This window comes from Puma concolor, chromosome E2, assembly GCF_028749965.1.
Source record: "Puma concolor isolate L17-30 chromosome E2, mPumCon1.1.hap2, whole genome shotgun sequence".
Taxonomy (NCBI): domain Eukaryota; kingdom Metazoa; phylum Chordata; class Mammalia; order Carnivora; family Felidae; genus Puma; species Puma concolor.
In genome coordinates, this window is record NC_141681.1 from 6,725,274 (window position 1) to 6,752,948 (window position 27,675).

Here is a 27,675-nt window from a genome sequence, read left to right on the forward strand (position 1 = left end):
ATTTTTAACACTTTGGAGACAGTCTTTGAGCGCTAGTCTACTCTCTTCCCGTTGTTGGTCTTACTGAAATAAATCCCTTTCTTACCTATCCAGCACTTGTCTCTCTGCCTTTGGATTTTGTCAGCTTTGAGTGGCCACACCACGTTTGGGACCCCCGGAGACAGGTGCTCTTGTACCCTGACTACAACACTTGTTTCCTGAGACATTCATAACCCCTAGGGTGTACCTTCTCCCATTTGTTGCAACAAATCCGTGAACCTAATTTTGTTTGCCTACAGGGGTATTCCTGGTGGTCCTCCGCTGTCTACTGACAATAAAAATTGGTATAACTACTTTGAAAGCTGTCTGGCAGGATCTACTGAAGCTGAAAATATACATGCCCAGCGACCCCAAAATTTTAATCCTAGGTATAAGCCCAGCATACGTGAGTGCCTATGTGCACAAAAAATAAATGTACAAAAATGTTCATAGGGGCATTATGCATAATAGGGGGAAAAAAACTGGAAACCACCCAAAGTCCATCAATAGCAGAATATATAAGTAAATTATGGTATATACTTAAAAGAGAATTCTGTATAATAAAAGGGAATGAATTCTTGCTACACTGAACTATATAGATAAATTTCCCAAAAAGAATGATAATGGGAAAAAGGAAAAGCCAAACATGAAAAAATATACCAAATTATTTCAATTATATTAGGTTCAAAAACAGACAAAATTGATTCATGAAGTAAAAGTCAAAACAGTGGTCATCTGGAGGAGATAAGTAAGGGGCTGTTAGGAAGCTAGTAATGAGTTAATTTTTTGTCTCAGTGATGGTTCTATCAGTGTGTTTGTGATAATCCATCAAACTGCATATTTTTTAAAAAAAATTTTAATGTTTATTCATTTTTGAGAAACAGAAACAGAGCAGGGCTGGGGCAGAGAAAAGAGGGAAACACAGAATCTAAAGCAGGCTCTAGGCCTGAGCTGTCAGCGCAGAGCCCAACGCGGGGCTCAAACTCACCAATGGAGAGATCATGACCTGAGCTGAAGTCAGATGCTTAACCGACTGAGCTGCCCAGACGCCCCATCAACCTGCATATTTATAAATTATACAATTGTCTGGATAGATGCTAACTTCAATTAGTAAGGTTAGTTTAAAGATTACCTAGCCATACTTTGTTAATACTTACAACTGAAATAAACTGAACTATTATATAATGTATTCACTTAACTAACTTTATTGAATACCTTCTATATGCCACACACCATGGATATACAAGAGCTAATGTTCAGTCATGCCCTTCCCTTCAAGGACCTTTCCTTTACAGTCAAATGGAGGAGACTATATAAGAATAAATGCACAGTAAATGAAGCATGAAGCACTGTGGGGAGGGGGGGAGGAAAACAAAAGGAAAAAAGAAATATTAGAAATTCTTAGAGGCAGCCTCAACATCCTGTAGGTTCATGTATATTGCATGTGAAAAGAAATATTAAAATGATATATTTGACTATCACAAACAGATATGCCGAAACACATTGCACTGATAACAAATAAATTGCAATGTGCTTCATAAAATGTTGATGTGGTTATACGTAATATATTCTCATTTCAAAATTTATTGCTAAATTATTTAACAATTCAAAACTGTGTGTATAGATCACAATTTTGTCAAAGTTGCAAAAAATGGTTTCTATTTTTAAAAAAAAATTAATTTCTTTGGATATATTTTTTTTTCCTTCTTTTTTCTTCTTGGTCTTTAGAATATTAAAATAGAACTACCTGAATGTGAGGGGGTGGAGCATGAGGGGGGTAATTATTTTCCACTCTTTTATTTTAACCCTATCACTCACCCCCTGAGAGACCTTCTCCATCTACTTATCTCCTGTAACTCACTTGCTCATGTGCTGGAGTCCAGCCAGCCTAGACTCACTTTAAAACTCCACCACGGTTTAGTGCTAAGCTAGGCAGAGAATTAGGAAAGAAAAATTGCTCGGGGAATTTTTGTTCAGTAGTCAAGAGCTCAAGCTCTAGAGACCAAGAATTTATACTTCAACTCTGCCACCTGTTGTATGACCTCGAGCAAGTCCTTGATCTGAACTGCAGTTTCCTCTTCTGCAAAATGGGGATAATAAAAATAGCACCATCTACATAGAGTTATGAGATGAAATGGAAAAAAAATGAAAAGCATAACATAGCACAGTGCTTGGCATATTGTGAGTTCTTCCCCTCTTGCAGACAACACTCTGGGATCTGAAATCACACCCCCCACTTCTCTTCACTCCCAAGCCTCAGTCCACTGCCATTTGGAGACAATCAACAGAATCCTGACTCAAAACGATTTAAGCAAAAAGACTATTTAGTGGCTCTTGTAACTGTAAAGTCTAGGGGAAAGGGGCGCAGGATCAAGGGATTCAACATGTCAGCAGGATACTAACTCTGTATCTCTGTGTGTTTCTGTCTTTCGGTCTCTGTATTTGTGCGCACCTCTGGTCAGCATCATTTTCCTGCAAGGTATCTCTATGTTATGTCAAAGATGGCCACCACCACCTACAGGCTTAACCATTTATTAGTATCAGAGAAAAGAGAGTATCTCTTTTCTAACTGCCCCATCAAAATTTCCAGGAGTGTCTCTCATTGGATCATAGTGGTCACATGCCTATGCGTGAACAAATCACTGTGGTAAGAGGATTGGAAAAAACCTTGCAGCTGAGTGGTGAACTGAGCCTCACCCAATTACATAAACAAAAATCAGAGCAGGAGTGGTTCCCCAAGGGAAACTGAAACTACCATGCTGCCTACAGCGGGTGACTTTTCCCAAGAAACAATTAACATTCTCTGGTCCATTCCCCAAAGTCTTTTCTATCATAGGGAGGCTTCAAAGAATAGCTAATACTAATTAAGTGGAGTCACAGAATATAGGACAGTAGAGCTGGGAAGTCATCACGTGCAACTCCCTCATCTCACAGGTGAGAAAACTGTGTCTCAGGAAGGAAAAAGGACTCACCAGAGACAACATGGTGAATTAATGACCAAGGCAGGAGAAACCAAAAATCTCTGGGTGCCTGATCCAGTAGATTGTTATCTCAGTTTTTATTTTTCCCTCCATTCAAGTGTATGTGGCTAATATTTGCCTACATCAACCCCTTTAGAAGAGTCTATTTTTGGGGCACCTGGGTGGCTCAGTTGGTCAAGCGTCTGACTCGGTTTCGGCTCATGAGTTCAAGCCCCACATAGGGTGCTGATAGCATGGAGCCTGCTTAGGTTTCTCTCTCTCTCTCTCTCTCTCTCTCTCTCTCTCTCTCTCTCTTTCTCTCTCTGCCTGCCTGCTTCTCTCTCTCTCCCTCTCTCTCTATCTCTCTCTCTCTGCCTGCCTCTCACTCTCTCTCTTTCTCAAAATAAATACATATTTAAAAAAAAGAAGAGTCTACCCTGATATGAGCAGAAATTACAGGTTATGCTCAACAGTAACATACAGTTGTATAATCCTTGTACACTCTCTACCAAGGATGAAGAACATACCATAGTGAAGCTTAATACACACCACTTCATGCCTAGTGTAAACCACCCAAATATTTCACTAAATATTGTGACAAGGGAGAGATGAGGCCCCAGTGAAGATTCCAATGGAGGAGCAAATCACCTGCCTTTGAGCATCATGAGGGTATTGAAGGATGACTCTTTGAACTTCTCATTTCTGCCCTGCCTGGCAAATGTTATCATGACCGCCCCTGAAATAGAAAGGGACTTCAGCTTCTTACCTGTCTGTGCTTAGGATAGGATGGACGTCAGGCAGCCTTGGAATTAGAGTTTATTCGTGTTTAACTTATGTGAATTCAACCATATGCACTCAGTACAGAGAAAGAGGGCAAAATTAAGCAGTGTGGATTATCCTACCATTTTTCAATAAATGAATGCCTGCTCCAGATTGACTGTGAGAGGGAAGTATAAATCTGTAAGCAATGCCTTTATCTGGAGCTCAACCCACAACAACACAATTGGATTTAGTGCTAGCAGGAAAACCGGCTGGGTTGACTTATCAGAAAATATGAGGGCTAGTCTCCAGGGGAATTTGGAGGTAATTTGGGCTATACAAGGTATTCACCTTAAGTGCTGACTTTGAATAAAATGTGATGGCTTGCAGAAAATGGACAGCACAGAAAATCTCACAAGCAGTATAATTAGCAAATAGTAACAATGGCTAACACTTTACAGCACTGCCCTACACATTTATACCTCCATTAATTAAATTCTCAAAAACAACCCTAAGAAGTAGGAAGGTAGAGTTTTTATAATCCCAAGTTTATAGATAAAGAAAATCAGACCTGCCCAAGGTCATGTAGCTAACAAGTAACAGGAACCAGAATATAAAGATATAAATGTGTGTTTTGTCTTCCCTACTGTAGGTTAGTTTTCTCTTGCATACTCAGAAAGGTAGTCCCTTCTTTGTATAATGTTGCCTTGGTTGTGCTTTAGTGGGCCAGAGCTTAAAAAAAAAAAAAAAAAAAAAAAAGGCAGGTCTGCCAGGCAGAGAAGAAAATGTCCTTCCTAGCTATTTTTTTCCAAAAGCCTTGCCTCTCTGAGAAATGTTACAGTAGGTTATACTATAAGACAGAAGGGAAAGTTAGATGCTTGGGCTTTTTCAGGAAACTTGATTTGAAGACAGGTAAATATTTATTCAGCAAGACAACAAGCACAAAGTCCTTTGCAGTTCCCACATGAGCTGGTCCACGCCTGGTGGCTGTTGGTGGCTGGGGTCGTGACTGAACAGTGGAAGCTTTAGTCCCAAGAACCGCAGAGCCATGCCCAAGCTTGGCATGGAAACCTCAGGGTTTTCCCTTCAAGTGAACTTCAAGGCTGGAAAAATGAGCCTGTAAGTGGTGACCCGTGTAGGCCAAGGCAAGTGGACCCTTCCTTGGTAATGCTGCCCTGCAAAGACTTTCTGAGCCTCTGCTGGACTGTATGAAGTAGGAAGTAGAAGAATCTCAGGTAAGGACAAAGATTGAATTTTCTGCTATTGCAGATTAAACTTGATTTACACAACTACAGGAATGTGCCATGTCTTGCCCCATGGTGTTGGGGAATAAAATGCATCCTTGCTACATAGATAAGGAGCAAATTCCTGAGAGAGGGGACTGGAGTTGACCTTTGTAAGAAAGCAGTGGAGTGAAGGTCTTGGGGAGGTGAAGGAGGTGATGAAACAAATTAGGCCTCCACACAGATAACATTCCTGAACAAGGCAAGATAAGGGAACAAAGGCATATCCTTGGCCGACTAGAGATAGGGAAACAAAGAAGAGACCACTGTGGGTGGCCTCCAGAGACAGTGATGGGCAGGGAGAGAGGAGGAGAGCTGAATGATGGGAAGGAGGGAAGGGGAAACTTGGAGGAAAAGTGCTTAAGCTTGTATAATCAGTGTGCTGCTTTAAATCGGCCTGCTTGATGTGGCTTTTTCCCCCCAGCTGGTGGACTGATGGAAGAGACAGGACTGAATGCAAATGGGGAGTTTAGTTTCATGAGTGTGTTCAATGCTAAGGTGGCCTTATCTCTCAGGGGACTACTATAGTAGTCTGTCTATGAGATATAATTGGTGTCATAATATGTATGATGCATGAGGGGACAGGAGGACAACAGAGAGATTGATAGAGAGGGTGAGTGAGGCAGAGCTGGTTGGCCAGGTAGCCAATAGGTTCAAGGGAACCAGCACCTCAAGGACAGATACAAAACTCAATAAGCACAGCACATCCTGCCGTGGTTTGATCAGGATTCAGCAGGGGATGCCAGTTTTGAGGTCAGAGGAGCATGGAGACACTAGGCTGAGTCCCAGTCCTCAGGTTAACTGGCAGGAGAAATAAGCAAACCACACTGGATGGAAGAGGTGAGAGGGGAACAGAGCTCAGAGCTTCCATGAAATCAATAAAGAAGGAAACAAAAAAAGATCTGGACCTCAGAAGGCTCCCAGGGCCCAGCGCTGATGCAGGGTCTACTGGAAACTGGGTCTTGTAGGTAACATCATCTAATTCTAACCTTCCCAAGGTGTGTTGACAGTAGTGATGGTGACAAATGCCAATCAGCCTGGGCTCAGGAGCAGTGTTCTTGGGTTCAAATCCCTGCTACACCACTTACAACTTGCCTGTGGAATCTGAGTTAACATCTACCCACCTCACGTTATCTCATGGGTGGATGAAGCTAACTGCTATCACCTATTCCAAAGAGTTACTGTTTAAACTAATTGAATTAATTCAGGTTAGGTACTTTATACATACAGAGTAACCACACATCCCAGTTTGTCTGAGACAGTCTAGTTTATGCCTACTACCAGATATATTTGTTAGTATAGCTTCCTTTAACTGAATAGTATCTTGGTTTGATTTCTGTTTCTGGCCAAGATGGAGTACCATGGGAGGCACATGGGTGGCTCAGTCGGTTAAGCATCTGACTCTTGATACTGGCTCAGGTCATGATCTCACAGTTAGTGTGTTCGAGCCCTGTGTGGGGCTCAGCATTGATGGTGGGGAGCGTGCTTGGGATTCTGATTCACCCTGTCTCTGCCCCTCCCCCGACTTGTGCTCTCTCTTTCTCAAAATAAATAAATAAACTTAAAAAAAAAATGGATGGGCTCATGACATTTGAGAAAACATGGATGGGCCTAGAGGGTATTACACTAAGTGAAACAAATCAGTGTGGGAAAGACAAATACTATATTATGTCACCTATATAAGGAATCTAAAAAAAAAAAAAAAATGAATAGACAAATAAAAATCAGAATCACATCTGTAAATACAGAGAACAAACTGATAACTGCCAGAGGGAAGGGGGTTACGAGGATGGGCAAAATGAGTAAAGAGGAGAGGGAGATACAGGCTTCCAGCTATGGGATGAATCAGTCAAGATATAAAAGGCACAGCATAAGAAATATCGTCAATGATATGATAATAGCACTGTATGGTAACAGATGGTGGCTACACTTGTGGTGAGCATAGCATCGTGTATAAACCTGATGAATCACTATGTTGTACATCTGAAACTAATGTAACATTGCGTGACAACCACAATCAAATAAAAAAAAAATCTAAGCCAAATACTTTTTCAGACACACCACAACGTGAAAGAATTTATAACGGCAGACTTGTAACTCAAAAATTATTAAAAGGTCATTTATGAAGAAAAAAAATTATTCCAGATATAAACCTGGATTCAGAAATTTTAACTGCCTGTATAAATACAATAATTTTTTTCTCACCACTTAATTTTATCACTTAAATATTTATTAAAACAACTGCTTAAAGTATTCACACACATACACATACATACATATATAAGCACATATATGTAAAGTTTTAAACCCTGAAGCAACCACTAAAATAACACAATGAAAAGTTATAGCTAATAAACCAACAAAGGACAAAAAATGGAATCAGGAAAATTAATCCAAAAACAAAGTGGAAAAATAGTAAAAAAGGATTTAAAAGGAGACAACAGAAAACAAAGAAAAGGATGTAGCCCAAATATATGTATGTAAGCCCAAGCACAATACTCAAATTAAATGTAAATAACCTAAATCCCTCAATTAAAAATCAAATTGTCAAGTTGGATACAAAAAAAGTAATACCCAATTACATGCTGCCTATAAGAAGCTCATATTAAATATAAAAATTAAAGGCAAATTGATGAAAAGATATATATCATGCTAATACTATTTGAGATTAAAAGGAAGAGGTTAGGGGCACCTGGCTCTCAGTCAGAAAAGCATGTGACTCTTGATCTCAAGGTTGTGAATCTAAGCCCCATGTTGGGTGTAGAGATTACTTAAAAATAAAATCTTTTTTAAAAATGAGGAGGCTATATTAATATCAGACAAAGTTTAAAAAAAACTTCACCAAAATTAAATATAGCCACTTCAGATGATAGAAGTCAATTCATCAGGAATATATAACAATTTTAAATATTCACATACCTAAACCAAGTAAATCCAGAAGTGATGGAAACTTCCATGAGAAATAATATAAAGTGTCATTTTTGTCAAAGATTTCAATACTCCTCTTTTAATTATCGATAAACCACAGAAAATCAGTAAAAAGAAAAAAGAAAAAAAGCTTAGACAACACTCAACCAACTTAATCTAAGTGACGTTACTTTAACACTTATCAACAGTAAACATTCTTTGCAGCTGTACATGATTTTTAATATGTACAGCTCATATTAAAGGCCAAAAAATAAGTCTCAACAAATTTACAAGGATTCAAGTCATATAATGTGTGTTCTCTGCCCACAGTGGGATTATATTACAAATTAAGAACGGAAAGAGATGTCGAAAATCTTCTAGATATTTGGAAACTAAGTAACATACTGCTAAATAACCCAAGAGTCAGGGCACCAGGGTGGGTCCGTCAGTTAAGGGTCCATCTCTTGATTTCAGCTCTAGTCATGATCTCACAGTTCATGGGTTTTAGCCCCACGTTGCTTGGGATTTTCTCTCTCCCTTTCTGCCCCTCCCTGCCTCAAAATAAAAAAACTTTTAAAAAAAATCTAAATAATGAGTCAAGAAGAAACCAAGAGTATTTTCAATTCAATGAATATGAAAACACAATTTATTCAAAATTTGCTAAATGTAGCTAGAGCAGTACTTATAGGAAAATTTATAACACTAAAATGCTTATATGAGAAAAACAGAAAGGTCTCAAATCAACGACTTCAACTTCCACCACAAAAACTAGAAAAAGAGGAGCAAATAAAACCCAAAGTAAGCAAAAGGAAGGAAATAAACATCAGCATGGAAATCAGTGAATTAGAAAACAACACAGAAAAACAATAAGACCAAAACTTGGTTCCTTGAGAAGCTCAATAACACTGAAAAAAAAAAAAAAATCTAGCCATCAGGAAAAAAAGAAAGACACAAATTTCCAATATTAGAAATAAAACAGGTGACATCACTAAAGATTCTACATATAGCCAAAGGATAATAAGAAAATATTGTAAACAATTTATGCCAATAGATTTGACAACTTAGACGAAATGGACCAATGACTCAAAAGGCACAAACTTTCCAAGTTTACTCAAGAAGAGCTAGATTACCTAAATAGCAAAACAACAAACAGATGTGTTGTTAAAAACTCCCACAAAGAAAACTCCAGGTTCAGGTGGTTGCAAAGGAACTGCTACCAAACATTTAAGGGAATAATAATCCCAATTCTAGGCAAACTTTTCCAGAGAATTGAAGAGAAGGGAATACTTCTGAACTAATTCTATGAGGCCCTTTACTCAGCTTCAAAAGAGAAAGAGAAGCACTGCAAAAGAAAAAGGAAAAAAAAAAAAAAGAAAACCACAGGTCAGTGTCTCTCGTGAATATAGATGAAAAAAATAGTAACAACATATGAGCACATTGAATCCAACAATGTATAAAATAATAATACATCATGACCAAGTGAGATTATCCCAGGAATAGAAGTTTTATTTAACATTTGAAAATCAAAGTAATTAATGATAGAAAATTTTATAACTTAGCCATTTAATAATTTAAATTGATTCACAAAAAGCGTTCAACAAAATCCACCATTTAATTCTGATTTTTAAAATAATCTCAACAAACTAAGAACAGAACTCCTCAATCCGATAAGGATATCTACTAAAATAATGTAGCTAACATAATTCTTAATGGTGAAGAGCTAAATATTTTACCTCTAAAATCAGGAATAAGCAAGAATATACAATCTCACCATTTCTATTAAACATTGTCCTGGGGTTACAGCCAGTGAAATAAGGCCAAAAAAAAAAAAAATAATAATAATAATAATAATAATAATAATAAATAAATAAAAACATTGAGACTGAAGTAATGCTACCCTTATTCACCAGTGACACGATCAACTATGTAAAAAGAAAAATTCTCATATGATGTACAAAAAAATTTCTGAAACTAATCCAAGAGTTTGGGAATGATTAAGGATATAAGATCAATATATTTAAAAACTGTATTACATACTAGTAACAAATAATCAGAATTTAACGTTAAACAACAATACTATTTACAATACCATCAAAATTATGAAATACATAGAGATAAACTGACCAAAACGTGCAGGACATGTATGCTGAAAACTACAAAACAAAAATATTGTTCAGAAATATTAAAAGCCTACGTAAATGGAGAGATACCATGCTTATGTATCAAAAGACTCAACATTGTTAATATGTAAAATCTTCTTCTCAAATGGATATGTAGATTCAAACCATTCTTAATAATGGTTTGTTGAACAAAACAAAAATATTGTTCAGAAATATTAAAAGCCTACGTAAATGGAGAGATACCATGCTTATGTATCAAAAGACTCAACATTGTTAATATGTAAAATCTTCTCAAATGGATATGTAGATTCAAACCATTCTTAATAAAAATCCCAGCAGATATTTTTTTTTAGAAATTCACCATCTGGTTCTAAAATTTATTTAGAAATGCAGAAGACTCAGAATAACCAAACTAACTGTGAATGGGAAGAAAAACTTGGGAAGATTCACACTACAACTGTGAGACTACTTGTAGAAAACAATCAAGACAGTATGGTACCAGTGAACAGGTAGACAAAAAGACAAATGTAAAAGAATAGAGAGCCCAGAAATACACATGTATGGACAATTGAGTTTTTACAAAGATTCAAAGGTGATTTAATGGAGAATAGTCTTCGTGTTTGTTTGTTGAGAAAGAATAGTCTTTTCAACAAACTGATGCTAGAAAAATCATACAAATATACATGTATTTGTATATACATACACATGTACATATATATACACATACATTGTACACACACACACACACACACACACACACACACCTCAACCCCTACCTAGCTCCATACACAAAAATTAAAGCAAAATGAAAAGAAAGCATCAAGCCCAAATGGGTTTACTAGTGACTTCTAACAAAATCTAAAGAAGAAATTATACAAAGTGTCTATAATCTCTTTCAGAATATATATGCAGAAGGATTATCTCCTAACACATTCTATGAGGCCAGCTTTACCCTGATACTAAAACCAGGCAAAGGAATAAATTATAAGAAAAAATAAACAGACCATTATGTCTCATAAACACAGATGCAAAAATCCTCAACAAAATGTGAGTAAATCAAATCCAACAATGTATAAAAAGGATAATGCATCATGACCAAGTGGTATTTATCTCAGGTATGCAAGGCTGATTCAACATTTGGAAGTCAATTAATGTAATCCATTACAACAAGAGACTAAAAAAGAAAAATCACATCATCATATCAATACACAGAAAAAAGCATTTAACTAAATTTGATACTCTTTCATGATAAAAACTCTCCGCACACTAGAAAGAGGGGAACTTCCTCAACTTGATAAAGGATAGTTATAAAAATATAACTAATGTCATATCCAATGGTGAGAAACTCAAAGCTTTGCCACTAAGATCAGTTACAAAGCAAGTATGTCCTCTCTCAACATTCCTTTTCAACATTATTCTGGAAGTTCTACCTAGTCCAATAGGACAAGAAAAAGAAATTAAAAGTATATGGATTGAGAAGGAAGAAATAAAACTGTCTTTGTTCTCAGATGACATGATCACCTTTATAGGAAATCCAAAATAATTCACAAGAAAAGTTAAAACTAATCAGTGATTACAGTGAGGTTGTGTGACACAAGGTTAATATACAAATGTCAACTCCTTTCCTATACACTAACAATGAACAAGTAGAATCTGAAACTAAAAACAGTTGCATTTACATTAGCACCCAGAAATGAAATACTTAGGTATACATTGAATGAAATATGTATAAGGTCTATATGAGGAAAACTACAAACCCCTGATGAAAGAAGTCAAAAAAGAACTAAATAAATAAGGAGATATCCCATATTCATGGATAGGAAGCATCAAAATTGGCAAGATGACCGTTCCTCCCAACTTGATCCATATTCAATGCAATCCAAATTGAAATCTTACCAGGTAATTTTGCAGATGTTTATATGCAGAGGCAAGAGACTCAGAATAGCCAACATGATATTGTAGAAGAACATGTTGCAGGACTGACACTATCTGGCTTTATGACTTATTTTAAAGCTACAGTCATCAAGACAGTGTGGCACTGGTAAAAGAACAGACAAATAGATCAGTGGAAGAGAATACAGGAGCCAAGGAGCAAAAGCAATTCAATGGAAAAAAGATAGTCTCTTCAACAAATCATGCTGGAACAACTGAGCATCCACAGGTAGAAAAATGAATCTAGACACAGACCTTACACCCTTCACAAACATTAACCCAAAATGGACCACAGACCTAAATGTAATTGGAAAAAAAACTCCTAGAAGATAACATAGGAGAAAATATAGAGGACTTTAGTATAGTGATGACTTTTTATGTGTAACATCAAATGCTCAATCCATAAAATAAATAATAAGGTGGACTTCACTAAAATTAAAAACTTCTGCTCTGTAAAAAAAACAAAACCAAAAACCAGTGTCAAGGGAATGAGAAGATAAGATACAGACTGGGGAAAAAAATATTTTAAAAACACACATCTGGGGCCATCTGGGTGGCTCAGTCAGTTAAGTGTCCAACTGCTTCATGGGATGGAGCCCTTCATCGAACTCTGCACTGGCAGCATGGAGCTGCTTGGGATTCTCTCTCTCCCTCTCCCTCTGCCCCTCACTTCTCAAAATAAATAAATAAATAAACATTTAAAAAATATAAATAAATAAAAAGAAAAACACCTATCTGGTAAATGACTCACCCAAAGTATACAAAGAACTCTGAAAATTACACAGTAAAAAAACGAACAACCCGATCTAAAAATGGACGAAGGACCTTAACAGACACCACTCCAAAGAAGATATGTAGATGCTAATAATTACATGAAAAGATGCTCCATGTGATATGCCATCAGGGAAACACAAGTTAAAACAACAATGAGATATCCCTATAGACCTATTAGGATGGCTCAAATCTAGAACACTGACAACACCAAATGCTGGCAAGATGGGAAGCAACAGGAATTCTCATTCACTGCTGGTGGGAACGTAACATGGCACAGCCACTTAAGAAGACAGTCTGCTGGATTCTTACAAAACTAAACACACTCTTACCGTGCAGTCCAGCCAGTGTAGTCCTTGGTATTTACCCAAAGAAGTTGAAAACTTATGCCCACACAAAAACCTGCACATGGATATTTGCAGTAGCTATCTTCCTATTTCCCAAAATTTGGAAGCAAGCAAAATGTCCTTTAGTAGGTGAATGGATAAATAAACTGTGGTACATCCTAACAATGGAATATTATTCATCACTAAAAAGAAACTCAGGGCCATCTGTCTGGCTCAGTTGGAAGAGTGTGCACTCTTGATCTCAGAGTCGTGGGTCCAAGCCCCACATGGGGTGCAGACATTACTTCCATAAACAAAACATAAAAACAAAAAAAAGAAATGCATTATTAAGCCATAAGAAGACAGAGAAGAACCTTAAATACATAATACTAAGTGAAAGAAGCCAATCTGATAAGGCTACATGCTTATGATTCCAACTATATCACATTATGAAAAAGATAAAATTGTGGAGACAGTAAAAAAATCAGTAGTTTCCAGAGATTAGAGGAGAGAGAGGGATGATTAGGGCAGTAAAACTACTCTTGTATGATATCATAATGATAGATACATGTCATTATACATTTGTCCAGACCCACAGAATGTACAACACTGAGAGTGAACTATGATGTAACTATGGACTTTGGGTGATTATGATGGATTACTGTAGGTTCATCAATTGTAATCAGTCCAATCTGGTGGGTGATATTGATAATAGGAAATGCTATGCATGTTTGGGGGCAGGGAGTATATGAAAAACCTCTGTAATTTTCCTTTGATTTTGCTGTGAACCTAAAACTATAAAAAAAAAAAAAACAACTAAAGTATTGATTTTTAAAAAAGAAAAAGAAGAAATAAATTTTAGTATTAGCATAATCTTATCTGTCATCATCATAAAGGCCCAAGAATGAAACTAGGTCTGATCTGAGGACATGCCCAGGCAGCTGATCTAGGAGAGGGAAGTTGGGGAGACCATACAATACAGACTAAGGGCTTGAGTTTTGGGGGTAGACAGAACTAGATCAAAACCCTAGCTCTACCATTTACTGGCCATGTGACCTTGAGCAAGTTACTAGCCTTTTTTGAATTCTCAGATCTCTCTCTTATAAACAGCGATAGACAGCAGCAGGTGCAAGGAAGTGGTAACACAAACAGTGGTAGCCTCGTAGGGTAGCTGGGACGGCCGTGGCAGGGGGGAATCAAATGAGATGCTGCGGGGAAAGAGTGGAGAAGCACATCCTATATTCAGTAACCACAAAACAGCTTATTAAAAAGGGAAAAAAAAAAAAACATGGCAAAGCTCTGGGCAAGAAGGGGATATTGAGCATAGATGCTTGGTCCCTGGAGGTGACAGTGAACCCCTAAGGCAGTATGCTGCAGTGTGACCCTTGAATACAAGGCTCTCTGCCAAACCCTAAGGGCATTAACAGGCTTGGTTCTGTTTTCAGGATGAAATTGGAACAGGAAAAAGTGTGAAGACTTTTTTTTTAATAATCTAGCTAAATGTGTTACTCTTCCTAAGCGAGTTGCTAATGGAACTATCCCACCAGCCACAGCATGTACTTAGCAGAACTGTCACAAATGTTTAGAAACAAGACTATCCCTCTGTCGATGAGGATGACCTGTCCTCAAAAAGTGGAGCTTCTTAGGGACAAAAGGTGAGGCCACAGGGACAGTAAGTAATCTGGTCACAGCAAGGGAGAGACAAACAGAAAGCCAGAGATCTGTTGGCAGAAAACAGCAGATGCAAGGTTGAGCTGACCTTTGAAGGTCGTGCTGCTTACAAAGTTCTTTTTCTTAAGGGCTGTCAGGCTGTCGAAGTACAATTTTCAAAAAGTTAATAACATGATTCCCATATAAACAATGGGCATATGCCAAAGTTTTATTTAACTTATCAGTGAGAGAACCAGCAGGATGACAAAGTTGGATACAGAAATCGATACACAGAGGAGGGGGACTGCTGGGTGAAGTTTGCTAAATCAGATTCTAAACTAGCTAGTGTCCTACAAGGCAATAAAAGCATAACCACTGGGGTTATTTCTTTCTATTGCACATAAATCGTTTGCATCTCTACCAGACAAAAACAGTTTGTACCTTGTCAGTTATTAGTAAATAGTAAGTCAAACAAAATTACATTCCCCAGGAGCAGGGACACATCAAACTAAGGCATATGGGCCATTCTGGTCTGTCTCATGTGTTTGTAAATAAAGTTTTATTGAAATATAGTCACATTTGCTTATGTACTGTCTGTGGCTGCTTCCAATACAACAGCAAAATTGATTAATTGTGACAAAGACCATATGGCTTGCAGAGCCTAAAATATTTGTCACCTGGTTTTCTATAGAAAAAGTTTGCCGACCCCTGCCTTAAATAGTCAAATAAACTTTAGGTGGGCTTGCTACTGAGTATTCTAGCATGACATTGAAAGGATATGCAAATGTAAAATCATCACAGTGATTTAAATATCTTACAGTATGAGGGCACCTGGGTGGCTCAGTCGGTTAAGCATCAGACCTCGGCTCAGGTCATGATCTCGTGGTTCCTGAGTTTGAGCCCCACATCAGGCTCTGTGCTCACAGCTGAGAGCCTGGAGCCTGCTTCAGATTCTAACTCCCTCTCTCTCTGCCCCTCCCCTACTCACGCTCTGTCTCTCTCAGTCTCAATAATAAAAATAAACATGTAAAATAAATAAATAAACATCTTATAATTTTATATGTCAATTATATCTCAATAAAGCTGAAAAAAATAAAATTCTGCACCAAGAAAAAGAAGAAAGGACATGGTGGGTTCTTTTGGCTTTATTTACAAATTTCAGCTAGACAAACATACAGATAGATTGATAAAATAGGTGATAGTTGGATGACAGATAGATAGATAGATAGATAGATAGATAGTTTTGTTTTTTTAACAAGGTCAACTACCCTTCAGGGTAAATGTAATGTCCACTCCAATAACTATGGCTGAGGAAATCCATGACTTTCTTACGGAAAGGATTATGTAGATGGCCACCATTATTAACACAGAATTAACAGAAGGAGAAGACGTTCAGCAGAAAGAGTAAAATATGATGAAGACTCTCCTTGGCCCACAGCTTCATCCTTCTGGTTCACTTTTTCCTTTGGTCAGACCCTGCCCACACAGCACTAAGAATTGGATTTGGATTTGACTCTATTTCTGTCTGGGATGGCAGTTACTCCCTGACAGACCTGGACGTCTGAGAGTGTCTTAAATGAACGCAGAGGGGGGAATGGGGAGAACTATAAGGATGTCCATCGCAGAATTCTTTAATGGCAACAGAGTAGAAATTATCTGAATTTTCAATGATAGGGCATGCTTTAAGAACAATGGCTTAGGGGCGCCTGGGTGGCGCAGTCGGTTAAGCATCCGGCTTCAGCCAGGTCACGATCTCACGGTCCGTGAGTTCGAGCCCCGCGTCGGGCTCTGGGCTGATGGCTCGGAGCCTGGAGCCTATTTCCGATTCTGTGTCTCCCTCTCTCTCTGTCCCTCCCCCGTTCATGCTCTGTCTCTCTCTGTCCCAAAAATAAATAAAAACGTTGAAAAAAAAAATTAAAAAAAAAAAAAAAAGAACAATGGCTTAAATTAAGTAGTCATTAGAAACAGAGATAAAGTTGCATGTTTGTCAATAAGGGAAGACATCCATTATACAGTGTTGAAGGAACAAAGCTGATCCCAAAGAGCCTGTACAATATGATTCACTGTTTTAAAAGATATAAGTGCATGAAAAAATTTTAGAAGGCCAAACACAACTTGATAATAGTTATTACCACTGGATAGTGAATTTTCATTTTCTTCTTTGTGATCATCTGGTTTTCTTTATCCTAACTGTTCTACGGTGAGTATGAATGACCTGTATCATAAGCAAACATTAAAGAGTATTTTTAAAGGCTTTCCTCATAGGGAGCTGTGTTATATCAGTTGTTAAAGAGGGTAACATGGGGTGCCTGGGTGGCTCAGTTGGTTAAGCGTCCAACTTCAGCTCAGGTCATGACCTCACAGTTTGTGGGTTCGAGCCCCATGATGGGCTCTGGGACAGCTCAGAACCTGAAGCCTGCTTTGCATTCTGTGTCTCCCTCTCTCTCTGCCCCTCCCCTGCTCGTGCTCTGTCTCTCTCTGTCTCAAAAATAAATAAAACATTAAAAAAAATTTTTTAAAGAGGCTAACATAATTTTTATCTCAAAATATATGCATCTATACAATGGAGTATTACTCAGCAATCAAAAAGAATGAAATCTTGCCATTTGCAACTACTTGGATGGAACTGGAGGGTATTATGCTAAACGAAATCAGTCAGAGAAAGACAAATATCATACGACTTCACTCATATGAGGACTTTAGGATACAAAACTGATGAACAGAAGGGAAGAGAAGCAAAAATAATATAAAAACAGGGAGGGGGACAAAACATAAGAGGCTCTTAAATATGCAGAACAGAGGGTTGCTGGAGGGGTTGTGGGAGGGGGGATGGGCTAAATGGGTAAGGGGCATTAAGGAATCTACTCCCGAAATCTTTGTTGCACTATATGCTAACTAATTTGGATGTAAATCAAAAAAATATATGTGTATATGCATCTCTGTCAATAGAGGACTTTTTATAAAAAGGCGGTAGTATAAAGTCTTATCCCCAAGTAATCTAATGCATCCACATCATTATAAACCATTATATGAAAAGTAACTTTCCCAAAGAGTACAGGTTGTCATGGAAGAGACAAAGGGAACAGGAAAGAGTAAGAGCATATGTGCAAGTTATGGTACATACTGAGGAGTCAAATTAGCTCTCTTTTTCAAAAGAATATTAACCCAATTAATCTTCTAATAATTTGATACAAATAAAACTAATCTAAACCAGTATTTCACAAGATAGCATGTAAACTAACCCAGATGACCTTCTACCTAAAGAATATGCCCTGGGGCGCCTGGGTGGCTCAGCCGGTTAAGTGTCTGACTTCAGCTCAGGTCATGATCTCACGGTCTGTGGGTTCGAGCCTTGCGTCGGGCTCTGCGCGGACAGCCCAGAGCCTGGAGCCTGCTTCTGATTCTGTGTCTCCCTCTCTCTCTGCCCCTCTCCTGTTCATGCTCTCTCTCTCTCTCTCAAAAATAAATAAACATTAAAAAAAAATTTTTTTTAAAGAATATGTCCTATAAAATGGTGACTTTTTGAGCCAACAAATATTAAGAATGCAGTAGTATTCTTTCTTTTCTCCCTCCCTCATTTTCCATGTGACATCCTTGGCCGTCTCCTGACATTTGTTGTTTCCTGGCAATATGCCAGGTACTCTAAGGGTAAAAAGATCATGGACATCAATGCAACAACTCATTCCAATATGTTTGGATCTGTTGGCCACATGCACTCTGTTCCTGAGGTCAAACTGTTCCACTGAAATCCTAACAACGATTTTTACTAAGAGTTTTCTGTTTTTACAAAACAACAAAACATAAAGTGACATGACTACCACAAGATATGTGTCTTAGCATCTAGGTTCTAAGTGAATGATACTCAAATTCCCTTCTATGTCTAGAATAATAAAGAAGCACAGAGTGACAGTGTCCACTCTGTCTTTTTTCTTCTCAGGGTAAATGTACATGCAATGAAGAAGAAAGGATTGTAGAAAGAAGAGGCGTGGAAGAGGACTTACAAATTTTATTAAGAAATTAATACTAACACCCTTCTCATTTTTCATATGAGATGTGGCACTGGATAGGACAGATAGAACAAAAGAGGCTTAGGTTGGACAAAAGTTCACAGGGAAGAATTTTACTAGATTCTGATAGATTTGTATGGAGTTGCATCTAAATCAAGATATTGTAGTATTTAGATAGACAAAGAAGAAAAAGCTAAATGCGTGCACAATTAAAGGAAGTTTAGACAATTTATATTTTTAAATGCTAGTTGATTTATTCATGTTGCTATGTTAATGCATTTAAAATGAGCCTTGACAAGGAAATTGGGAATATGCCCTAAGGAATCATTCCACAGTGGAAATTTGTGACCAAAGAGGCCTTTTTTTCAAACTGACATTAGTTTTTCAATGAATTAATTGCAAATTTCAAGAATTATGAGATTTCCTAAGTTATTTGTATTAGGAAATGAACAGGAAAATGTAATTATTTTTCCCCTCAAATAATATTTGAGGTCTGAAAAGAAGCTATGAACTATGTCATATTTCTTGTATCTTTCTGACAGTTTGTAATTACTTTTAATGCTGCTGTTCTCTAAATTATTAATGCTAATCTGTCATGACAGGGGCTGAAGAGAACCAGTGATTATATGCCTTTTTACTAGCAAGCCTGGTTTTAAATAAATGTCTTAATCACAAGAAAATAGAAGAGTAGTTACTTTAAAGGAAATAGACTTGTACCTTCTACCAGGTTCCTCCCATCCCTTAAAATAAAGTAAATGCACAGTGACAACAGTTCAAGCAGGATGACAATCTATGCAATAATTTCTGAAAGTGACATCGTGCGATGACACCCAGTGATTCACAGACTCACAGAGTTGTAAGGTGTCTTAAAAGCTCATCAACTGCAACTTGCCTTCTAACACTCAAACTATCTCTATTAATCATGGCCAATGGCTACCTGTTCTCTGTTTGAATATCTTCAGAATGACAGGCGACTCCCTCCCTCCAACGGCACCCATTTCTCACTTATTTTGAGTCAAGATCTTGCTTCCTATAAATTGTACCTACTGGTCTTAGATCTGTTTTGGTAACACATAGAACAGGCAGGACTTCTTCCCAATACATGCTTGGCACCTCTTCAAATATATGGATATATCTTTGGCATTCTCTCTGGTCTTTGCATTTTCAGGCTAAACATACCAGTTTCCTTTAACAAGCTCCATGAGATCAGGGACCCTCTGTTTTATTCACGGCTTTATCTCTAGCTCCCAGCATAACATAAATAATAAATAATAGTTAGAAGAATAAATTTAAGAACTCTATTCATCATCTCTAGTTTCCCACATTTTTGTTTCTTTGTTTGTTTCCAATGACTAACAAACTTGACTGCCCTTTTCCAATCCTTGGCAAACACATCCAAATTCTCACCTCAATTCATCCAGGAATGGGACATCCATTCCCCAATTTCCTCCTTCTGCACGTTTACACCATCCTCACTTTCTCTACTTTTGTTTCAAAGAAGAAAAGCCTCTTATTTCTCTTCAAGGCTAATGCCACCATCTCACTTGTTCTCGCTTCCACTCTTCCATCAATCATATTTCTAGCCTATCCTTAATCTCTTTCTTGAGAGATACTCCTTCAGGTATCCGCATGCTCGGTTGCCGCCTTCCTAAAAACTAAGCTTTCTCTCTTCAAAAACTGCCACCTTTTTCATCACTACCAACATCTGTAATCATTTTCTACAGACATATTTTAGTCTCCATTCTAAAACTATCAATATTTCATTGCTAATATAAAAACATACACGGGTGAGAAGTGGTTAAGTGGTTAAGTGCCACCCAAAGCCTGCAGATTCTTTATGTGGTGAAAATGATTTCTGACAGTGGATTACTAATAATGAGGTGTCAATCAACTGAATTCAGAGACAAACTGAAGGACAGGACCAAGTTCTGTTGTTTAATAAACAAATGTTAGCCCTTTGTAGAAACCTGTTATTGTTCAACATCAACTCATATTTATGCAGACATTGGAATAAAGCTTATCTATCCATAAATATATTTTTTATAAAGGCACACACAGGCAGAATTTTGATAGTCTAAATTCCGTTTCAAAAACAATTTGAAAGTATGCCTTTGAAACATCTCCCTATTTTAAAATCCACTGTCAAAATCAAATAATGACACATCCATATCTACCCTTTAATTTCCAGAGTGGGTTAATAAGATCAAAAATTAAACCTCTAAAATACACTCTTCTGTTTGCTTATTATTAACTTCTCTTAACACCGCTTTATGCTTCACATTTTTCCACAGCTCACTATTTCTTCATGGTCAATAAATCAAGATCATGATGTGTGTGTGTGTGTGTGTATGTGTGTGTATGTGTGTGTGTGTGTGTGTGTGTGTGTGTGTTTAAAGCAAGTGGCTGTATTAGGGAATCAGAGCCATGTAAAACATTTGACAATAATTAAAACCAAGAGGCTTTTAGCAAGCACTAGGCTAATTACTTGATGTGCATTGTTCCTCTGAGTGCTAGAAAGCGTAATATTGCCTCCATTTTATACATGAGGAAACTGAGGTTCACAAGGGTTATGTACCATGCCTAAGGCTACACAGCCAGTCAGGGGTGAAGCTGTGATTCAAATACTGTAAAATTGATGCTCTGACCCAGGGCGACATGCCACCCCTTGATTCCACTCTTTTCCTTGAGTTAAGAATTAGGGCACGGAAGTGCAGAGAGGCGAGGGGCTTATACAAGCTCACATGCTGTTAATTCCAAGAACCTGTATCACCCATCAGGTCACACAACACTGGGAGGGGGAAGATGATTTCCCATGATCTCAGCTCCTTTCTCAGGATCCACTTTTCCCTAGACACCACTGGAGTTCTGACTGGAATGCTGTGGTCAGGTAGGCGACGATCAGAAACCAGAGTTTGACGGGCAGGAGAGAGAAGGAATGAGAGCTTGAATCCCCAGTTCTTTATTTGCTAGACCCTTCAGCTCTATCCCCCACAGTGTGACCCCATATTTAAGGAGCAGAGAAGAACTAAACAAAAACCTCTGTGGCCTCAGAATTTTTTTCTACAAATAGAGCTTTAAAGAGCAGCCTCTGTACTTGGGGAATACAGCAATGGCAGACAGAGCCCAAAACCCTCTTAGTAATGGAGAAGAATTATCCAGGCAGCCCCTAGTCTGACAAACACTGAATCCTTTCCCCACTTGGAGCAAAAAATAAAATTAAATTAAAAATAAAATCCTCAAAACCCACACCAGCACCAAAGTCACAGAGAACTTTTGCTGAGTTGTACAAGCAAAGGACATTTTTGTAGAACACATTTGCATTTGAAAGTACCAACACATTCTAAATGTGCAGTGTATGCACAGATCTGTGCAGTAGCAATTAGGAACAGAAATAACCAGCGCAACTGAATTAGAGTTGATGAGATTCTGGTGTTCAAGGCAGCCGCTTCCTTTATATGACTAATCCCTATGCATTCTTGGGGTTTCAGATTAGATGTTGCTTTTTCTACAAAGTTTCCCAGACTCCCAAAGTCTAAGCTATGTGCCCATCTGATGAGTTTCACCTTGTATTTCTCCTTCTGGTCGGACCTGTTGCCTGAGATCAGTATTGCCAGTTTACTTCTCAGTTTCTCCCCCTAGACTATAGGCTTTGTGAGAGCTGCCTTATATATTGTATCACTAGTATGTCTCACAGTGCCTGGCACAAAGTAGTAAATGTTTTTGAGTGGATCAAGAATAAATAAGCAGTGGGGCGCCTGGGTGGCTCAGTTGGTTAGGCATCCAACTCTTGATTTTGGCTCAGGTTATGATCTCACAGTTTGTGAGTTCGAGTCCCACACTGGGCTCTATGCTGACAGTGTGGAATCTGCTTGGGATTCTCTGTCTCCCTCTCTCTCTCTGCCCCTCCCAAACTCATGCTCTCTTTCTGTGTTTGTCTCAAAAAATAAGTAAACAAACATTTTTTAAAAAAGAATAAATAAGCAGAGATGGAAAATAGGATAATTACTTACAAACACTAAAAACTCTATCCAACTCTGATATCAGCTTCAATTATAAAGTGTCACAAGACCAGGATGTGGTAAGTGGTGGCCATATAAGTAAGTCATAAATACAGGATCATGAAAAAGGAAGTATCAGATCCAGACCTTGATGGCATCATCATGCTCACTCCTGGATAAGAACTCTACCCAAACTCTATTTGTGGAAGCATTGGTAATTATATAACAGACATGAACTGGTATTTACCTAACTTATCAATGTTATACTTCCATCTGTTCACATATCTACCTATCCATTTTCTAGCTAGCTACCCATCCATTTATTACCTATCAATAGCCTGCTTATCTAGCTATCTATTTATCCATGCATTCACGCATCCATCCAACTGTCATAGGCAAAATTATAAAGATGTCCCCCAAGATTCCTACAGCCTAGTTATAGGACAAACACAAACCTAGTTACTGCTATAAGATATAATTAAGGTTCTAATCAGCTGCCTTTAAAATAGGGAGGTTATTCTGGATCATCCCGGTGGGCCTGACATAATCAGGTGTGCCTTTAAAGCAGATGAGGAAGTAGAAGAAATGAGACAGAAGTGGGAAGCAGGAGACATTCCAAGAGTAAGAGAGACTTACTCCCTTACTTGTTCCCTTGCTCCCTGGGAACCTTGGTCTTATAACTAGAAAGAACTGAATTCAAGCAACAATCTGAATGAGCTTGGAAGGAGATTCATCAACAGGCCTGGCTGATGCCTTGACTTTGGACACATGAAACTGACATCAGAGAAACCAATCTAGCTGCCCAGATTTCTGACCTATAGAACTATGAGATGAAAAACTGTGCTGTTTTAAGCCACTAGGTTTGTGGTAACATGTTACAGCAACAACAGAAAACCAATGCACCATCCATCACTCTATTAACTATTTAGCTAGTCTCTATTACCACTTATCTGTTATCCATCTATCACTTATATGTTGTCTATACCTGTCACTTATATATCATTGCTTATTGTATCACCTTACCTATTTTACTTACCTATTGCCTAAATAGTATATATTTATTATGTGTATTTCCATCTATTCATCTGTCTATCTTTGTTGCCTAAACTGACTCAGTTCCCTTAACAGCAGCCTTCTCTCCCTGACTTCCCACCTCTACCCCCAAACACACATGCTTTCCTCCTGGGAAAGGCCAACAACAACAACCAAACAGTGACAACTTGGATAGCAACCCCACAGGCGATGGGAAGCTCTGTGACCTGCACCTTCCCTGGAATCCCTGTCTCTTCCCAAAGCCTCACATCTGGCTGCTGCTTTCTCCTTGACCCTCATTCAAATAGCCTGCTCAGCTCTGGATCCTGACTCCACCCTGGGATGCTCAGCTCCTCCAAACAGGTAAGTAATTACCTAACTGCCCCATCCTTAACAAGCCTAGGCTCAGTCACTCCCACCACTAGGACCAATATGGCCATGGCTGTCCAAGAAAGACCCCAGATAGTCATCAGGACATTAGTTCATTTTCTTCTATGAATAGTATCTGTTTTGTTCCATTTTTGTTTAACATTTATTTATTATTGAGAGACAGAGAGAGACAGAGCATGAGCATGGGAGGGGCCAAGAGACAGGACACAGAATCGGAAGCAGGCTCCAGGCTCCGAGCTGTCAGCACAGAGCCCGACGCAGGGCTCAAACTCACAAATTGCGAGATCATGACCCGAGCGGAAGTCAGACACTTAACCAACTGAGCCACCCAGGCACCCCATATCTGTTTTGTTCTAAATGAAGCTTTCTTTTCTCTTTATAAAGACCTGATTTCAAATAACTTTCAACTATTATTAAAAGATACCCAATGCAGGAAAACTGTCACTTATATTCGCCATTCTGATACTAAGAAGCATTATGTCTTAGACAACAGTGCCAGCACAGGGCCAAGGGGCCTCTCACAGCAACACTTACACAATATTTCCTTATAAAAGATACAGTGCTGTCCTTCTACGATCACATGCCAGAACTGAAATGGCCATATAAATCCAACCTCATGAAGTAAGAGTCAATTTTAACTATTGAAGCCCTTAGAAATACAGGTCTTACAGCATATTACCTGCCAGAATATTAGATGTGAGGGTTTTATGTAAATATATAGATGTGTATACATGTGTATATCCTTTGATATCCTTTGAGTCCTTGCTTCACACCAGGCATCAGACATACATACTTTCACCTGCATTTCTTCCTATAATCCCTACAGCTCTATAAAATATGTCCTGCTATTATGTGCATCTTTTGGACGACAGGTTAAGAAACCAAAGTCACACAGCTAGAACGTAACAGAGTCAGGATGTAAACTCAAGACTAGTTCTCTTAACGACTGCCCTCCATTTTGTTCTTATCATGGCGAGAGTGGCCAGGCGTGAAGGAAAGAGCATCCTTGCTCCTTGGATGAATCACATTACACCCCTGGCCCTCATTTGTGAAATGAGGGTGGTGGGCCATGTGTTCCCTCAGGCTCCACCAGAACCCAGTGGTCTGCAGTTTCTCGGAGCAGCCCCTGTGGTTGGGTCCGTCTCTAACCAGGATACAGGAGATGGATGCATCATTATCACCTTTCTCCTTTCCGCACTAACCTGATGTCACGTACATCATTGTCCTTCCCTTTTTCTAAAGATCATTTAACACCCCATTTAGTCACCTTTGATAATGCTCTTCTTTCAAAGTACAGTGAGAGGAGCAGCTTTCAAGGTGATTTCTCCGCACTGAGGACATGTCAGTCTCTGGAGAGCCCATAGCCAGCATCCTGGTTCTGGAGCAGATGCGACGGGACCAATGTCAACAGCAGGAAAAATAATCCAGGTCCGTGAGAGAGCAACAGGTTGACCAGTTCTTTATTGAAGAACCAGGCTGTAACAGACATTACTTGCGCTAACAGCACCATTTAGGAACTGTCCATCCTGACCCTGAATCACAGGAGAAGTAGTCCGTGATGTCAGAAGAGTAAATGCATCTCATCTAAGTCACCAAGTCCAATCAGTTATGAATGGGTTCCTGGAGTGCTGGGGTGAAGCACACAGGAGACGGGTCTCCACATAGCAGGGAAGAGCACTGACGGATTAATGACGTCTGCCAGAGCAGAGGGCTAGAAAAGAGGCTCCAGGTTTGCGGCCTACTCACAGCCCCTGCAAAATCAGTAAAAGGCACAGGCTGTGCCATCAAATCAGCCCAGGTTCAAACACTGGCCCTCCCACTTACTAGCTGTCCAATACTGTGAAAAATTCTTAAACTCTCTGAATGCCAGCTAAAACAGAATAGCTGCAAGTAGAAAGACTGACATGTTTGGGAAGTGCTTAGTTAGGACCCACTAGTGCCTTAGCAATTATCATAAAGTTCCTCAGATAAAAATCAGTGCAAACAAAGCTGATAAATACAGCCAGGTAAAAATGTTCTCCTTCCCTCCATCTTTGACTTTTGAGACAAAAGTCATAAACTGGCAGTCATGGGCTCAGTCTTGCCTTTAGACCTATTTTATCTGGTCCACATTGTCGGCTTACATGATGTCTAAATAATTTTGGAATTAGTTACAAGTTTATTTCACATTTTTTTAAAAAATTCATGTATCTTACTTCTTTGAAAAGTTTGATCTGACACCACTGACCCCATTGTCACATGGCCGTGCGTTGGAACTAACCAGCGGCTGCTGCCTTTGGAGGGTTCCTGAACTCCTTTTTCTTTCCTTTTTTCATTGTAGAATACGTCATATATTCAGGAAAGTGCATAAAATGCACCACAGTTTACACAGCAATTAGAAAGCCAACATCTGTGTAATCAAGTCCCAGGTCAAGGAGTGGAACATAGCACCCCAGAAGACCTATCTGTCCTTCCAATCACAATCTCGACCTCCCTCCAAGGTCACCCCCATGCTGACCTTTGGGATAATCATTTTCTTACTTTTCACTTTATTTTTACTGTGTACATATGTACCTCTAAGCACATACTTTGGAGAGCTGTATAGACATGAACTCTTACCGAATGTCTTCTTTTGGGTCCAGCTAACTTTACTCAACATCATGGTTGGGAGACTCACTGAGGTTGACAAATTACATTTATTTTCATTGCTGCATGGGTCAAACGTTCTTTCTGTCATCTCTCCACCTGGCCCTATTATAGGCATTTGGATTTGCGCTTTACATCTGGACACAGATGACATCTGATACAGAGACATAATCATCATCATAATCATGGTCCACACTCTGACCACTCCAGCCAAGATCCCTAGCTTCTTCTGCAGCCCCACCGCGAGCTCGGCTTGCTGACATTCCCCATGAAGTTCAACCTAAGTAGGCTCAGTCTGTCCAATTCCTCCTCCACGTCACTCAATTCCTAGTGACCTTCCCTGCCCATCCAGTAAGTGACCCCGTCAGCTAAGGCTGACCATTCTGTAGTTACACCTTCTTCTCAAAAGACCCCTTCTTCTCAATAAGGAATTAAGAGATTCAGTGAAGCCAGAGCCAGATCACCCTTCCAGGAGCACATCAGGCAGCTCATAGTATCTCCATCCGTGACTGTTTGTCATTACCTCACTTTCTGAATCTTCATCCAGCTCTCAATCTGTGCAGACAGCTCCCCGCCAACCCAATTTGAATTAATTTGTCAAGCAAAATTTTGTGAAATAATATATCAGCTGCATTACTAAAGTAAGATCTATGACTTCTACTGCAACCCTTTCATCTTCTACTCTAGCCATTCCATCAATAAAACCAATCAAGTTTTCTCGGCAAATTTTTCTTAATAAATCAGCTTTATGGGTCATGGATCCATATTCTTCTTGATGTTTATGGATTTTCATTCCTAATACCAGTTCCATTATTTTACTACAATGGAAGTGAAACATCTAAGACAATGAGAATGGGGGTGCTTTCCAATACCTTCTGGCTATAAAAGCCAAACTCA

General features: G+C 38.7%; 1 long non-coding RNA gene across 1 annotated transcript; it reads left to right on the top strand.

The window, feature by feature from the left end:
* The first annotated feature begins 4,702 nt into the window (after positions 1-4,702).
* On the top strand, positions 4,703-27,554 carry LOC147573336 (uncharacterized). The gene is made up of 4 exons (XR_015244636.1): positions 4,703-4,972; positions 24,072-24,126; positions 25,446-25,581; positions 26,893-27,554. It is a non-coding gene; the product is annotated as an uncharacterized LOC147573336 (long non-coding RNA).
* Positions 27,555-27,675: the final 121 nt, after the last annotated feature.